The sequence below is a fragment of the Pleurodeles waltl genome, chromosome 11, assembly GCF_031143425.1.
Source record: "Pleurodeles waltl isolate 20211129_DDA chromosome 11, aPleWal1.hap1.20221129, whole genome shotgun sequence".
Taxonomy (NCBI): domain Eukaryota; kingdom Metazoa; phylum Chordata; class Amphibia; order Caudata; family Salamandridae; genus Pleurodeles; species Pleurodeles waltl.
The window spans coordinates 1005062727-1005080663 of NC_090450.1; the positions used below are offsets into that span (position 1 = coordinate 1005062727).

At 48.2% G+C, this 17937-nt stretch overlaps 1 protein-coding gene across 2 annotated transcripts in view; it reads right to left on the reverse strand.

Moving 5' to 3' along the window:
* PIWIL1 (piwi like RNA-mediated gene silencing 1) overlaps positions 1-17937 on the reverse strand; it is a 1338982-nt gene that overhangs the window by 82173 nt on the left and 1238872 nt on the right. The gene's annotated exons all lie outside the window — the stretch shown is intronic.

Below are 17937 nucleotides of genomic sequence, written 5' to 3' on the forward strand. Positions count from 1 at the left end.
GAGGGTGAAGAGTCTGAGCACCTGTATGATGCTATTGCCGCCATATGTACCTTTATGGAGGAATGTGCCAGGCCTGCTTGCGCTAAGTGCAATAAATACAGCAATATTTGTTCCGGCGGTGAGGATAGTGAATCAATTTGCTGCTGATGACACCAGAGACAAAATCGCTTCCATTTGCAAGAGTAAGCCTTATTAGTGCTATCCGCTCTAGCTCTGGACAAAATGTCCCTACATTCCTGTGGGATATTCAGATGTGCAAACTCCCTGTGCCCAGTAGCCATGCTGACAATCGCATCGACTGAGGATCCGGGTGAAAAAAAGAAGCTCCACAAACCAGTGTTAGCGAGGCCAGTACAGAACTATCAATATCAGAATGCATGGCTCTGCTTTCATCTTCGTGAGGACTCTTGGGATCAACGGAATTGGAGGAAAGGCACAAGCAAAGATGTCTGACCAAACTATGGATAATGCATTCCCCCAAGATCCCTTTTGGTGATGCCAGCTTGCGAAGTACTGGCATTTGGCGTTCCACTTGTTGGCAAACAGGTCTATTGTTGGCTTTCTCCACTAGGAAAAGATATAGTCCACTGTGGACTGGTCCAGCTCCCACTCGTGGCAGCTCGATCTTTGCCTGCTGAGCGAGTCCGCTATCTTGTTCTCTATCCCCGGCAAATGCACAGCTGTGAGTGTGATGCCTTGCTGAAAGGCCCAATTCCAAATTCTTTGGGCTTCCTTTGAGAGGGTGAGAGATCTTGTGCCTCCTTGTTTGTTGAGGTAATGCATTGTAGTGGTGTTGTCTTTTCTTATTACTACGTCTGATCCTGCTATTTTCGGGAGAAAAGCCTGCAAAGCGAGATAAACTGCTCTGAGCTCTAGCAGATTGATGTGCATCTCTCTTAACTCTTGTGGCCACTTGCCACTTACTTGAAGATCCTGCAACACAGCTCCCCAGCCCTCCAGAGATGCGTCCATAGTGATGGCCCACGGAGCTGGATGATGTAAAAAGTAAAGGGCGACAGACAGATGATGCTTTTTAGACCACCATGTCAGGGCTTTGGCTATTGCTGGGGTTATTTTTATTCGATCTTCGAAGTATCCCGAAACCTGGAGCCATTGACGGTTGAGTTGTTCCTTTAGCGGTCGCATTTTTAGTCTGCAGAGAGGAATTAGAGGTATGCATGATGATATCATTCCCAACAAGGATTTGAACAGTCGAACAGAAACGTAGCTTCTTCCCTGTATTGACTTTGCTAATGTTAGTAAATTTTGTTGCCTATCTACTGTGGGACACGCCATGGTGGATTGCGTGTCCAAGTTTGCCCCTAAAAAGCTGAAACTGCGTGCTGGCAGATGTTTGGACTTCTCCCAGTTGATGGTGAGGCCTAAACTGCTTAGCAAGGAAACGCACCTTCTTGTTGATCTGCAAGCTCCTGCGTAGGTGCTTGCTTTTATCAGCCAATCGTCGAGATGAACGAGTTACTTACCTTCGGTAACGACTTTTCTGGTGGATACATTAGCTACCTGTGGATTCCTCACCTAATGAATACTCCCATGGCGCCAGCATTCGACGGAAATCTTCTTCCTAGCTTCTGCACGTCGACGAGGACGTCACATTAGCCCACGCGACGCCGTCAGACGTCATACAGGCAGTAAGAGGTCCTCACCGACGTCAGTACCAACATTTTTTTTACGTGCATGAGAACAATAACCTTATGCAATGAAAGATCAAGGCAACATCTCATAACATTGCAAAGTACACAACATTTCTTTAAAATGGCTATAGGTTTAATATAACTTTTGTTTCTTTTTTTAAAACAAAACATTTATATATACCAAATATGTATATACACAAAGAAATATATACATATACAAGTATCCATATATACAAAATCTATTGCAGTCCTAAAGACCAAGAGGAGCACACCCAAGGATTACTTGGTGAGACCAAAAAGGCAACGGGGAGGCGGGTGGGACCGTGAGGAATCCACAGGTAGCTAATGTATCCACCAGAAAAGTCGTTACCGAAGGTAAGTAACTCGTTCTTCTGATGGATACAACTACCTGTGGATTCCTCACCTAATGAATAGAGTCCCAAAGCAGTACCGCGCCCAGTGGTGGGTGCCTGTATGGTCAAACCAAGAAATCCTGCAGCACTGACCGCGTAAAATGGCCATCCCTTCTGACCTCAGAGTCCAAGCAGTAGTGCTTCACAAAAGTGTGAAGGGACGACCAAGTTGCGGCCTTACAGATGTCGACCACAGGAACACCCCTAGCCAAAGCCGAAGTGGCCGACTTAGCCCTGGTGGAATGAGCTCTAATACCATCAGGAGGATCCTTCTTTGCTAAAGAGTAACAGATTTTAATGCAAAGAACAACCCACATGGAGTGTTCTCTTGTGGACTGCCTTTCCTCTCCTCTTGCCCACGTATCCGATAAACAGCTGGTCCTCCAGCCTGAAATCCTTCATTCTGTCAATGTAGAAGCTTAACGCCCTCTTTGGGTCCAAGCAATGTAGTCTTTCTTCCTCCTTTGAAGGATGAGGCGGAGGATAGAACGTGGACAAAGTGATTGTCTGGGCCAAATGGAAGGGTGAAACAACCTTCGGAAGGAAAGCAGCCTTGGTCCTCAACACCACCTTATCCGCATAAAAAGTTGTATAAGGGGGTTTTACTGATAAAGCCTGCTACTCACTCACTCTCCTTGCAGATGTTATGGCCACCAGGAAAACTGTTTAAATAACTAAGTACCTTAAGGGGCAAGAATGCATAGGCTCAAAAGGGGACCCCATAAGGAAAGTCAGGACCAAGGACAAATCCCATTGAGGCATAACGAATGATTTTGGAGGATATTTATTTAGAAGACCCTTCAAGAATCTAAGAACAATAGGGGACTTAAACAGCGATGGTTGGTCTGGCAGACAAATGAAGGCTGACAAGGCAGACAAGTAACCTTTAATAGTAGCCACTGCACAACCTTTCTGCGCTAGAGACAAAGCAAAAGATAAAACATCTGACAAATGAGCACGTAAGGGATCAATCTGTCTCTCTCCACACCATACCACAAATTTAGACAACCTATTAGCGTAGATAGTTTTAGTGGAGTGTCGCCTGGCCGCTAAGATAACATCCACTACATCAGGTGGGAGAGAGAAGGAACTCAGGTTGCCCCGTTCAATCTCCAGGCATGAAGGTGCAGGCTCTGGAGGTTGGGGTGTAAAACCTGCCCCTGCGACTGCGAGAGGAGGTCTGCCCTGAGAGGGAGACGGAGCGGAGGGCACATTGAGAGTTGGAGAAGATCGGAATACCACACCCTCCTTGGCCAATCCGGAGCTACTAAAATTACTAGGGCCCGGTCTTGGCGAATCTTCCACAATACTCGAGGAATCAAGGGTATGGGTGGAAACGCGTAAAGCAACTGGTCGCACCAGCTTCTCTGAAACGCGTCCCCCAAACCCCGCTGCACCGGATACTGCAGTATAACGGACAATGCGCGTTCTCCCGAGTGGCAAACAGATCTATTTGAGGAAACCCCCACATCTGGAAGATCAACCAAACTTGATCTGGATGGAGACGCCACTCGTGGTCGGCCGAGAAATGGCGACTGAGACTGTCCGCACGTACATTCAAGACTCCGGCCAGATGATTCGCTACCAAGCAAATCTGATGGTCCTATGCCCAGGACCATAGTCGAAGAGCTTCTCTGCAGAGAAGGTACGACCCTACTCCACCCTGTTTGTTTATATACCACATCACTGTAGTATTGTCCGTTAGGACCTGAACAGACTGACCGCGAAGGGATGGGAGGAAGGCCTTGAGAGCCAGACGTACAGCCCGCAAACTCCAACAGATTGATATGAAAAATCTGTTCATCTGGAGACCAATGCCCTTTGATCTCCAGATCCCCCAGATGATCTCCCTACCCTAGAGTGGAAGCATCCGTTATTACCGTGGTCACTGGTGGTGACTGCGCGAACGGCTTCCCTTGTGAAAGATTGTTGAACGCAATCCACCACTTCAAGTCCGTAGCAGCATCTCTGGAGATCTTGACAGAACCTTCGAGATCTCCTTTGTGCTTTGACCACTGCCTTCGGAGGCACCACTGAAGAGCCCTCATGTGCCAGCGAGCATGCGTGACCAACAGTATGCAGGAGGCAAACAGACCGAGCAGACGAAGGACCTTGAAGACTGGAATGACCGCTCCATTTCGAAACATTGGAACCAACTCCCGAATATCTTGAATCCGCTGAGGCGGAGGAAAGGCTCGATCCAATGTTGTATCCAGTACTGCCCCTATGAACAGGAGACGTTGAGAGGGCTCTAGGTGAGATTTGGGCACGTTTACCGAAAAGCCCAGGTCGAACAACAACTGGGTTGTTGAATGCAGATGATGCGACACAAGCTCCGGGGACTTGGCTTTGATCAACCAGTCGTCCAAGTAAGGGAATACTGCTATCCCCTTCCTTCTGAGCTCTGCCGCAACCACCGACATCACCTTTGTGAAGACTCGGGGTGCTGAAGTAAGACCGAACGGAAGGACCGCAAACTGATAGTGCCGCAACCCCACCACAAACCGGAGATACCTCCTGTGCGACTTGAGTATCGGGATATGAAAATAAGCATCCTGCAAGTCGATAGACACCATCCAATCTCCATTGTTCAACGCCAAAAGCACCTGAGCTAGGGTCAGCATCTTGAACTTTTCCTGCTTGAGGAACCAATTCAAGATCCTCAGGTCCAGGATTGGTCTCAAACGACCATCCTTCTTGGGAATCAGGAATTATCTCGAGTAACAACCTCGACCCCTTTCCTGCTCTGGGACCAACTCCACTGCGCCCTTTAATAGGAGGACTTGAACTTCCTGTTCTAGCAACAGGAGATGTTCTTTTGAACAATACGATGGGCGGGGCGGGATGGGGGGCGGAAACTCCCGAAAGGGAAGGGTGTAGCCTTTCCCCACAACGCTGATAACCCAAGTGTCCGATGTAATAGTCTGCCACTTGTGAAGAAAGTGTCGTAACCTTCCCCCTACAGGAGAGGAGTGAGTGGGGATTGGTGGAAGCCTAAGGCTGCTTCCCCTGCTGCACCCCTCCAGAGGATGAGGAAGAGGCAGAGTGCTGCTGAGAGGCTCCCCTGGTGCTGCCCCTCCCTCTAATTGATCTAAAGGTGAGAGAAGAGGCGGGTTGCTGGAATCTCCCCCGAAAGGAAGAGGAGGAAGAGCCACGTCCAAATCCACGAAACCTCCTAAAAAATCTGGAGGAGGCCGAAGAAGGGGCTTGCAGTCCTAGTGACCTGGCTGTGGCCCTGCTTTCTTTAAACCTTTCCAAGGCCGAATCCGCTTTGGCTCCAAACAGTTTGTCCCCATCAAACGGGAGGTCCAACAGGGTTGACTGCACGTCCGCAGAGAACCCTGAGTTGCGGAGCCAAGCCTGCCTCCTCGCCACCACAGCCGTGCCCATCGCCCTAGCCACCGAGTCAGTCGTATCCAACCCAGTTTGGATGATCTGAGTTGCGGCAGCCTGGGCATCCGAAACAATGTTCAAAAGTCCTTGGGGAAGCTCCGTATATGATGATGTTATGTCGTCCATAAGAGCATAGATGTACCTCCCCAAGATACAAGTCGCGTTGCAGGACTTCAACGCCATACTACAGGACGAGAATATCTTCTTGGACTGTGAATCCAACTTCTTGGAGTCTCTGTCCCCCGGCACCGTCGGAAAGGATCCAGGCGCAGATCTAGAAGAACAGGAGGCCTGGACCACCAAGCTCTCCGGCGTAGGGTGTCTGGACAGAAAGCCAGGATCAGATGGAGCAGCCCGATACCTCCTGGCCACAGCCCTATGAACAGCCGAGGAAGATACTGGCTTCTTCCACACCTCTAACACCGGATCAAACAAAGCCTTATTGAATGGTAAAAGAGGCTCCGCTGCAGTAGAGGCCGGATGTAGAACTTCAGTCAACAAATTCTGTTTTGCCTCCACCACCGGCAAAGGCAGTTCCAGAAAGTTAGCTGCCTTCCTTACCACAGCGTGAAAGGTAGCTGCCTCCTCCGTATACTGCCCTGGAGATGACAGGTCCCACTCAGGGGAAGTATCCAGCCCACTGGCTGTATCCAGACCATGAAGACCCTCACCAGAGTCCTCAATCTCTCCTTCCTCCAAGACTCTTTGGTATTCTTGCTCCTCCAAAAGATGGCGAGCACATCTTCTAGAATGCAGCCTTTCTTCGATACGCGGCATCGACATGGCATCCGCCGAAGTCGAGGATCGGCACTGATCTCCGGATCCATCCGACGCTATGTCCGGCGCCACAGGCAGCTTCGCCGCCGAGGTAGGAGCCGGACGAAGAGAGTCACGTCTTGGAGTCTCCGATGGTCCTGCCGGAGTCACTGGCCGAAATCCCGAAGTCGACGGGATGGAAACCTCCGGGGCCGAAACCTCTGGAGCCACCGGAGCGGACACCGGAGTCGACACCGGCGCCGAGCCCACATTCCCTAAAGGGAGAAAGGGCATAAAGGGTGCCGGCCGTAACGGCACCGGAGCACCCAAGGTAAAAGCCAACGGCCCCGAGGGACCAGCTGGAGCACCGCCTCGAGTCATCTACTGAAAGATGGTATACATCGCATTCAAAAATGCGGTATTATCGGCTCCAGGGGCAGGAAAAGCCGGATACTGGGGTGCCTGGATGGAAGGCGACCCCGACGCCAGCCTCGACGTCTGCGACGCCGGAGAAAACACCTGAGGCTGCGTCACTTCAATCACTGACGAAGTCTGTCCAGGCGAAGTCAGCGAAGCCGGAGAAGGCAACGGCATCGACGGATGTGGCGTGACCGTGGGACTGACCTCCCATGTCTTTCGACGCCGAGCCGAAGGCGACCTCGAACGAGACTCCTTGCTGGAATGACGCCGTGAATCCCTACGGCGCCGGGAGTCTCGATGACGCCGATGAGACCTCGGCGAGGAGGACTTCCTATGATGCCTTTTCTCCTTCCTTTTTGACTTCGCCATGAAGAGTTTAGCCTCTCGTTCTTTTAGGGCTTTCGGATTTATGTGTTGACATGAATCACATGTTGCGTCGTCGTGATCGGAGCTTAAGCACCATAAACAGTCGGAGTGAGGGTCAGTAACGGACATCTTGCCCCCACACTCCCGACAGGGCTTGAAACCCAACTTCCTCTGAGACATAATAACCGCAGAGAAAATTCACACAGCAGAAAATATATACTGTAACCACGAAAGTAACAGTAGCTCCCTCGAAGATAACCGTTTCGAATGCACGGAAAAAAGGGAACTGACGTCGGCGAGGACCTCTTATTGCCTGTATGACGTCTGACGGCGTCGCGTGGGCTAATGTGACGTCCTCGTCGACGTGCAGAAGCTAGGAAGATTTCCGTCGAATGCTGGCGCCATGGGAGTATTCATTAGGTGAGGAATCCACAGGTAGTTGTATCCATCAGAAATGGAAATATTTGGTCCTTCCTCCTCCTGAGGAAGGCTGCGATTGGCGCTAGGCATTTGGTGAATATCCTGGGAGCTGATTTTAGGCCAAAAGGGAGGACATGAAATTGAAAATGGCTTCCGGCTACCATGAATCTCAGGTATTGTCTGTGGGTAGGGTTGATGGGAATGTGGAAATATGCGTCTTTTAGGTCTAGTGTAGACATGAAATCTACCTGGTTCAGACGAAGGAGGACATCCTGCAGGCTTATCATGCAGAACGACTGCCTTTTTAAGTAGATGTTCAGTTCCCGTAGGTCGAGGATCGTCCTCCAATCTTTCCACTTCTTGCGAATGAGAAATAACCTGGAATAAAACCCTCTTACTCGCTGTGACCGAGGTACCTTCTCTATAGCTCCTTTGAGGAGCATCTTGTTGGATCTCCCTCTTGAGTTGTTCTGGGTACCTTGAAGGAGTCCTGCGAGGAGGATTAGACAGAGGCAGTTGCATAAACTCCAAATTGAGGCCCTGTTTTACTAACTGGAGGACCCACTTGTCTGATGTGATGACTTGCCATTGCTTGAGGAACAGGGATATCCTTCCGCCTAGAACCAGAGGAGGAGAGTTGGGTGTAGCCGGCACCTTGGATGTATCAGGCTCTATGAGCCGAGTCTTTAGCAGGGCGAGTTGAGCGTCCCCTATTGCCAGATCTACCAGAAGCTGCTTGCGGTGGCTGCCTTTGTGGGCAATATTGACGGAACTGGTGAGATGAGGAAGGATAGGTTGAATATCTATACTGCTGATATCCTCCTCTATATGAAGGTTGTCCACATCCTCTAGCTCGAATGGAAGGCTTTTGTAACTGGAGAGTCCCTAATGATCTTGCCGTATCAGTGTCAGATTTGATAGATTGTAAAGCCTCGTCAATATGTCTACCAAATAATGCCTGGCTATCGAAAGGTAGGTCTAAAATCTTATTCTGTACCTCAGGCCGGAATGGTGTAGCCTTTAGCCAACCTTGTCTCCTAAGTACAGCCACACCTGCGAGCTGTCGAAATGCTGTTGTGGCTATGTCCATTGCACAGTCTATGAGTTCGCTGACATGCACTGACCTTCTTGCAACGTCTTCTTTGCCTCTGATCTTCCGTCCTCCGGCAACTGGTCAATATGAGGAGCGATGTCTGCCCATAGCTGTCTGTTGAACCTGGTTAACACCGCCAGTGAGTTAGCAGCTCTTATCACCAGGCTAGCCATCGGAGCAATCGGATTCTTGGACTTCCTCTGTGCCGCCTGAGCCGCCACTGAGTCCGGATGGGGATGACCAATTAGACATGCTGGGGCATAGTCTGGTGCCTTGTATTTTTTGTCCAAACGAGGCAGCACTGCTGTGACAGTAGCAGGATTGGGCATCACTTTTAGGCCTTCTTCCCACAAGTAGCTGACCAGCGGAACAGAGCGTACAGATTTCTGAACCAGCTCTTTAAAATCATAAAGATCTGTTTTGATGGCATTGGCAAAGCGAAACACTTAGCTGCTCTTTCCAGGAGATTATGAAATCCTCCAATGTCATCTGGAGGGGACTCCACCTTTGATTGGGAAGGAGAAGGAGGAGCAGGAATAATGTATTCATCCCATTCGGAGTGAGTGTCAAGGAGCTCTCCTTCTTCGTGATCACCTTCCGACATGTCAGTGTCCTGAGGTAAGGTCATATCTGGCGTAGCCACATTTGTTAGAGGTAAAGAAGCCGGTCTCTGACTTGAGTGGTAACCCCGGAGACGGGCGATGGAGGAGGTTGCTCCCCTTGAGGGGGAAAACGCCTGCTGTAATCAGCCAGCATTGCTCGGAGGTCAGATAGTAAAGAGGTTGGAATGTACGCCCCTTCTTGATATTGTTGGTCTCCTCCATGGAATTGAGGGTCATAGGTTTCATCAAATTCGTCTACGTCCTGATATTTGACGTTTAATTGAGATGGGCTATGGGCTACCCCAAATGGTCCCTTGTCGTCAGAGTCTTCATCTCCCTCTAACAAGTGCACTGGTATGAGAGAGGTCACCTTACTAGATGAGGTGTGCTTTAGGGTAAGTCTCATGTGTTTTCTGATGTTTTTCCCTCATCGACGATGTCGTCGACGGTGCAAACTGTCTTCGTCGACGGTGGAGTCGTCGATGACGAACGCATGGAGATTTTGATCGATGAGAGCCTTACCGAAGAGTCAACCGGCGACGATGGTAAAGCTGATACCGTCATAACCGCCGTCGACGATGATGAGGTGTAGGTCGTCGTTGGCAGTGACAAAGCACTCACAGACGATTTTGATCGATGAGAGCATTACCGAAGAGTCTACCGTCGACGATGGTAAAGCTGATACCGTCATAACCGCCGTCGACAATGATGAGGTGTAGGTCGTCGTTGGCAGTGACAAAGCACTCACAGACGGTCTCTGTACTTTTTTTGTAGAAGTAGATGAAGGCCTTTTGAAAGGCCCAGATGGAGGTACAGAGGATGACTTTTTATGCCTCTCAGAACTGCTAGTATGACCTCTCTCCCCTTTTCTGGAAGATTTTTGAGATGAAGTAGATAGGCTGCGGCCCTTGTAAGACCCTGAGGCAGTCTTTTTGTGGGCTTTTCTCGATTGTTGGGAGGGAGATCTTGTGTCTGATCTCACCCTTTTTGATGACTTTTTAGATATTGAAGAGTCATCACTATCAGAGTCAGAGACTGGATTCTCTCTGTATTTAAGATTTTGCAACCAAATCAATAATCTGCCTTCTCTATCCTTAAGAGTATAAGAGGAAAAGGTACGACAAACCTTACAGTCCTTGGCTGGGTGGTCAGGATAGAGGCAGTATATACAATCCTGATGAGGGTCTTCAGAATGTATAGTCTTCTTACCACAAGTTTTGCAATTTCTGAATAAACCCTTCTTCTCTTTGTCAGACATTTTTTTTTTTTTTGCCAATTTATTTAATTTAGGATTTGGAACTCGACTGAGGTCCACATAAAAGAAGACAGCAGAAAATCACATTTACATCTAGCTGAGAACCACATAAAATTTACAATATTGGTGAACAGAAGGTCGGATCTGCAATTTACACTTTACATCCAATCGAGTACCAAAAGGTGAGATAAATGAAAAATATAGTGAGATGTTGCATCAAAATCCTATGACACCTGACATGCCTTACAACGAAAGTTTCTTAAAATAAGCTTAAAAAACAATAAACAAAATTAAATATTTTAAAACAAAAACTTTCATTCAGAGGATCATACAGGGCATGGAGAAACTCGGGCACTGACAATAGAGAAAACTGAAGACGAATTGGATCTAGCCATTTACGCCGAAATGAGGCAAGAGAAGGGCAGACAAATAATAGATGGTGTAAATCTTGGGAATCCGCCAGACAGAAGTCACACTCTTTTGCAGTACCGTACCATTTTGGCAATAGTGTATTCAAAGGGAGCAATTCCTGTCGGAGCAGCGTTCAAAAGCGCCTAACACTATGAGGGAAGTTCCAAGTGAAGTACGGTTGTGTTTTTTTAATTACTAGAGTGTTAACTATATTTGCAAAAAAACTTCTTTTTTTTTTTTTTTACAGCACTCCAAGCCTTAGCGGAATCTCAAGGCCCATGTTGCACTCTTCAAAGTCACCCTCAAGAGCAATGGGGAGAGTTCTAGAACTTGGCTGCGATCCAGCTCCAGCATCTCCAGGGCAGTAGAAAAATTCTTACAAAAGGCAAATTTGGGCTTGCTATTATCTAAAAAAAGTTATTTCTTCAGAAATGATCTTAAAGTGTTTTCCTCACTCTTTAAAATTGAGGTAGCCAATCGTATAACCCCGCTAATCGTGAGCATACGCGCTTCGAAGCCCCATTTGCAGTCTCGAAGCCGCCACGGAGGCTGCCGTATTAACAGCTAGTAATTTTCAGAGAATTTTACCTTCTGCCTGATTTAAGAACCCCCATTTGGAGGTATCAATGAGTTCCACCCCATATAGCAGGGATGCAGGAATTTTAACTCGATAAGCAGATAGAAGGTAAGAGAAATGCCTTCTCCCCGTAGCTGTATAAAGGGCCCCCAGACCTCTTGCCTGACATTCAGCCTTTGCTTTATTAGAGGCGATGTGGGCAACATCGCCAAGGTTCCCGCTCACTATTTTCCCTAAAAAGGGATAAGATTTGACAATTTCAAGAATTTGGTTGCCCAATGTCCACTGATAATTGGGGAAGGTCATCTTTTTTTCCCCCAAGAAACAAAGGACCTTACTTTTAGATACGTTAACCTTCAAATAATGTAAGTCCGAATATTTTGATAAGCGCTGCAAGCGGTTCTGTAGGCCTTTGGGGGTTAAATCAAGGATTAAGATGTCGTCCGCATACAACAGGCAACAAATTGGACGCCCACCCACCAGTGGGGGAAAACCCTTGCCCTGGGACAAAAAGGAGGGAAGATCTGAAATATAGAGGGAAAAGAGCAGGCGAGCCAATAGGCATCCCTGTTTTAACCCATTAGATGTAAAAACCTTATGGGATAAACCTATACCACCCCCAAGAGGATTCTGCACCAGGTGTTGGAGTGGAAGGCAATTATTAACTCCAGAAGTGGTAAAGGTAACCCCAGGCTGCATTGCTTAGTCCATAAAAGATCTGTCTACTTTATCAAAAGCCGTGGAGAAGTCTATGAAAGCAGCATAAACAACCCCCCCTCTCAGTTTTACATATTTTTCAGTAATGGTTTGCAGCACCATGATGTTATCTAGAGTGCTATGTTTGCGCCTGAATCCGGATTGTTCCAAAGGGATGATGTTATTCTCCTCTGCCCAAGACATTAGTCTAGAGAGTAGACATTTGGTAAAAACTTTTCCCACTGCATCAAGGAGGGCAATCTGACGATAATTACCAGGACAAGATCGATCACCCTTTTTAAATAAGGGTACAATTATACTGCCGACCGACGAGGGAGGAATACATCTGGAATAGAAGCATCTACTAAAGACCACATGTAAAATCTTAGTCCAAGAGCTCCTATCCTGTTTTATAACTGATAAAGGCAGTTCATCTGGCCCCACTGCAGCGGAGGGGCGCATTTCACCAATAGCACAGTCAATCTCTTTTATTGACGGGGGAGGGAAAGTGAGAATACCTGAAGACTTTGGAAACGGGAAAGGTACGACCCCATTTGAAGCATACAGGGAGGAGATGAAATCTGACCATCGGTCTTCGGAGATTGGAGCGGGGGGGGGAGGGCGTGGGGCCAGGGGGGACGAATTCTAGACCCACAACCTTGACCCACTAATGCCCAGAAATGCCTAGCCTGGCCCTTTGTAGCAGCTTCCCGGAGCTTAATCCAGAGCCTGTCCCCTGCTTCTTTTGCAAGGCGGATCTTCAGCCGCTTCTTTCTCCTTTTTAATAGAGCAACCCTGATTTTCCTTTCCTCAGAGAAAACAAAAAACTGGGCCCTAACCATGTTATTTATTTCTCTGTTTAGGTCAAGCAATGCACGGGGAATAGCTTTCCGGGCTACTTTATGCCCACCAGACAAGTTGTTAGACACCAATTGCATCAGGAGATCAGAGAAGTATTGCAACTCCATTCCCTCCCAACTAGTCAAGTTAGCAACTACAGTTGCTAAAATCGCAGTGACACCAGCTATCCTCTTAAAATTCCATTGGGTCCTCCCAGTCTTATTAGAAAAACTCTGGGTAAACCCACCAGATTTCCATAAGTCTAGTGACAATATGGAGGTTTCTAGAGTGATAGAAAGCAGGTTATTATCGCTATAGGGGGAGCATAATATCTTAAGATCTTCCAATAGACAATAAGAGGAATAACCAAGTACTAAGTAGTCCAGAATGGACCTTCCCCATGAAGAAATGTGTGAAGGAGGCAGGGGAGTCCGAAGTGGACCTACCATTAGCGATAATACAGTCATTTTTTTTTTTTTAGAAGACTGAGGAGAAGTTTACCTCTTTTGTTTATTTTAATTAAAGGGGGAAAACACAATCTGGAATACGCAGCGCTGTTTCTCTCTCTACATCGCGCACTTGACATAAGGCGAAATTGGAGACTTTGGAATTTAAATCTCCCATTAGTGCTATCAGTGGAGGGAACTCAGTATCTAAGGAATCCTCAATAAAAGCAAAGACCCTTTCTAACAGAGAATCATATACGGCCTCTGGGGGCACATAAGCTTTAATTAGAAGCAGTGAAGTAGGACCTAGCGTAGTATTATGCAGATGAATCGTAAGTGCCATAAAGAGGTTGCTGGGATCTTTATAGCAGGAATAGTCCCAATTGAGAGAGTTGGACAGTAGACAAGCTCCCCCTCCCCCCCCCCAGCATGACCTCTTCGAGACAAAGAGGCCTTACAATCGACTACAAAATAGTCGTCCCACAATAGATCCGTGTCTGCCCAAGTCTCCTGGAGACAGATTAAATCTGGTTTAAGTGTACTGAGGTAAGATAGCTTTTCCCTACTAAATTTCACCCCAGCAGCATTCCAAGAAATTATTTTTAAACCTCTATTAGGAAGAAGGTTGGAGTAAGTCCCTGGATCCACGTTCTTGAACAAGAGCTCCTGAGAGCCAACCCCAATCATCGAGGGCATAGGTGGTTCGAAGATTCGGAGCGTGTCGTGTCTCCCGCAATAGCACCTGTCTATCCTTCCCTATTAAGGAAACTCTAAGGGCCTGTAGGTCTAATCTAGATCTACATAAGGAAAAGTCAGTGCCTTTAAAGTGGACCGGGGATCGGGGTCTCACAGGACTCTCAGTCACAAACTTTTCCCCTCCGAAAGCGAGGTAGGGTAAGAGTGGGATTACATCGATCCCCCTACACTGCAGAAAGTCAGCGCGAGGGAGGGCCAGGTTCGCCACATGCAAAGAGCGAAAGGCGACCCTCGCCCTGAGAACTCCACTAACCATCCTTAGGGAAACAAGGTCAATATCATAACTGGTGATGTGTTTCAGAAAGGTAGATTCAGAAAAGCATCTTAACAAGGTGGCCCTATTTAGAATTAAATCGGCATCAAAAATGGGAACAAAGTCAACAATCTGAGAGTTTGGGTTATAGCTTGCAAAGGGAGCTCCTTTCCCAGGCAACGAAATAGAGGGCTCAATAGGGATGGCCTCCCGTCTGAAGGGCAAAAATGGGGAAACAGTTGGATTCAAGGCTGGAATGGAAGAAAGGTCAGTTGAATGCATGCTTACAGGACCACTTTTAGTGGGAGTTGGGCCTACGTAGTGAGGGCGGACTAGGCTGCTTCACGAGTGGCTCTATGTGGGTTCGGGGGGAGGTTGTCCCATCAGTTATCACTTCGGGGAACAGTACTTTCCTTCTCTTTTTCCTGCTAATCCGTCGATTTATTTTCTTCGATCTCTTATGTTTTTTCCCACCTTTGGCGATGGTTCCCCTCTCAAGGACTTCTACTGGGGATGGCAAGTAGGGGGAGATTGTTGGCCCATTGTTTTGGGTGACTGCTCTTTCGAAGATGGGGAACACCTTCACAGGGGGCTGATGGCAATATGCCCGGTGATTGCCTTTCAATGTGGGAGAGTCAAAGATAAATCGAACGAAATCCACAGGGCTAACCGGCAGTGGCTTTATATCACTAGGACAAATGCCTTGAAAACTCCCCGCTTGGGTGCCTGCATCCATGAACGTGCAAATTTTTTGTGGCGCCCTGGGAAGAGCCCGGGAAGCCCTCTGGTTGACTAAAGACTGTCTAGGAACAACATTAGGCTGAGTCGGGTCGAGAGATACAGGCTCCTTTTAGTCTTTAATCATCTCAGCCAAAATTGCTGTTACAGAGTCAAGAATACAGTCTGAGCCCCCTACAAATTTCTCCAGGAGCTTTAAAATAGAAGCGAGGAGATTTTCCAAATTAAACAAAGAAGCTGAGAGCCTGACCTCTGAATCCAGAGGAGGAGTGGGCTGGATTCCGCTGATGTCCAGAGCGGGCGACACAGACAAAGGAGAATGAATGTATAATGAGTCTTGTAACGACGGAGTACTATTAAACAGCTCCAGACCAGTAGGGGTCGGCAGGCCCTTGGACCCGAAGATCGCAGGCAGACTCAAGGGTTCTTTTTCCTGGGGGCTGTATCTCTGAACTAAAACTGGGTCCAGGTCCGGCAGAGTGAAGTCACAGGGTCCGATAGCCATAGACATTGAAGAGGTGATGGCAGCACTTTCCTGAGAGTTTTTCGGGTCCTGATCGGCTTGGGAAAGAGAGCTGACTGACCAGGCAGAAGAAAGAGGAAGAACATACAGCGGCCCGACTGGCTCCATACGTGCCGGACAGACCCAGTAGGCTCAACAAGAGGGGCAATAGGGCCCTGCTCCAAGACCCCAGCTCCTCCTCTCTGGCTTGTTTCCGCCTGAGATGGCTCGCTTGAGAGCCCCCCTGAAGACTCCCTAGGAGGACCTCCGAGGGACTCTGAATCCGGGGATGCGATGCAAATAGCTTCACCTTTTGATTCCTGCGATGGAGGATTCTCTTTACCCCAAAAAGAGAGAAGATGCTTCTGCGGTTGTCCCTTCAGCAAGAGAGCCGAGTTGGTTTTGGTCCGAATGGGGTTGGATTTGGTTTTCAGACAAGATCTTCCTGGGGAGAAGGCGACCTGAGCGGAGCTTCTTCAAAGTCATAGTGTAGAGTACCCACGGTCGGGACGCAAGGAGGCTAAAGCAGCTGACTTACGATTGAACGCAGCACAAAAGAGCAGACTCACTCTTTACTAATTTCACCCACTTTTTCTCCAGCTGACCCAGACAAGGTCAGCTTTATGGGAATCCAGAGCCGACCAGCATTGGCCTCTGGCTGCTCGTCGTTCCACGATGTGCTGTGTTCCTTGGCTCACTGCTGCCTAGTCCGCGTCAGTGATGGACAGTCTGCGAAAAAACGACAAGCAGTGCCCGCCTCGCGATAATGTTGGCAAAAGCGGGAGCAACTGGAGGAGGGACTGTAACTTGGAAGCTAAACTGCAGAAGCAGAGGCTGAATTCTCCCTCGCCCCCCACAAGCCGCACCAGAACGAACCGCTTCAACAGGGGTCCGCGAGAGAAGCCGCGGAAAAGAAAACTCCTCAAAGTGGCACAGGCGGGAGGAAAGCGCTGCTAACTACAGAGGCGAATGGGCTCCCAGGTACACAGGCCACACGGCTCAGCTTCTAGCGGCTCAAGCACCTAGCACCTGGCTCCTGGCCCCCGGGTTGCTAGCTCCGATGGAGACCCAGAGGGAGCCCAGACAGGCTATCCGCTGCCGACCGGCTCACACAGCGACGACCTACAAGAGTTTCCGCTTCCACCATCTACCTTCAGTTACAGTGAACTACAAGTCCCAGAATGCAGCAATGTTGGTGAAATGTCCGGCTCCACCGCACTCACCCTGTCCTCATTCCCTCCACACCAGGCTATCAGTAGGTGTTCTCAGAAAAGCCGCTGCCTGTCCACACAAGAATGAAGCCTTCCGCAGCCCCGCAGAGCTCACTGCTGTCAGAGCGCCCGGGGGGTCTCCAGCTTTGAATATGTTTGAATATCTTTGTTTTACTCTTGTTCCCTCAGAGCTGCAGCTTGTCCTCCCATAGGAAGGAAGAGTCACGACTCAAAACAGGCGATTATGACTGCAGCTCGGAAAGGATGCAACGTTCGAGCTCTTCCCCTCCTTTGACGTTTGAGACACCAAATTTAATCACTGAGAAAGTGTATACATTTGAAAATATTTGCCAATCGCCAATTGTCGTTTACCAACGAGCCCTGCACCCAGGAACCCGGGTCACAGCCGCGCTGAAAGCACTCAGTGCAGCTCCGCGCCCCACTCTCCTCGAGGCTGCAGCTATCGGACGAACAACACCGAGATCCGTGCCCAGAGCACACCTTTCTGCCTCCGTGGTGAGTAAGAGGCCTCTATTGTTTTTCGAGCTATGTCAGACATGTTGAAGGTGTTATTCCAATCAGTTCAAAGAAGTTTTTCGCCGAGAAAAATATGTTGAAGCTAATTCAAAAGGTGTGAAGAAAGAGCAGAGCTCTCAGGAGGATTCTAGAGGGTGGTGTTGTCTGATTTGTGGATGCTCAAGTGTTGTCCTTTTCCTAAAAATGACTCTGATAGACTGTTAAATTGAAGAGGCCTAGGGCCCTTTTGTTAATATATTTCAACACTACTTGTGTAATTTGTACCGGGGACTCCCATCTCGACGACGGGAAATGATTCAAGCATGTGAATCTATGAAAGTTCCAATACTGGAGTAACATATTCAGTTACTAAGCCAGTTTCTCTATTTTTCCACAGCTTTTCTGAAGAAATGTTTTTATTGTAAATATTCTACCAAAGTGCTCTAGGGCCCCAGTGCTCATATTTATCTTCTTGGATAAATACTTACCTTCAATAAAAACCAACTACATCCAGTGAACATTAGACTGGAGCCCCTTTGGTTGACAGGGACACCAAGGAGTACAAATTGAGGAAGCAATGAAACAAACCTTTTACAACAACTGTAAATAAGTAATTTATTC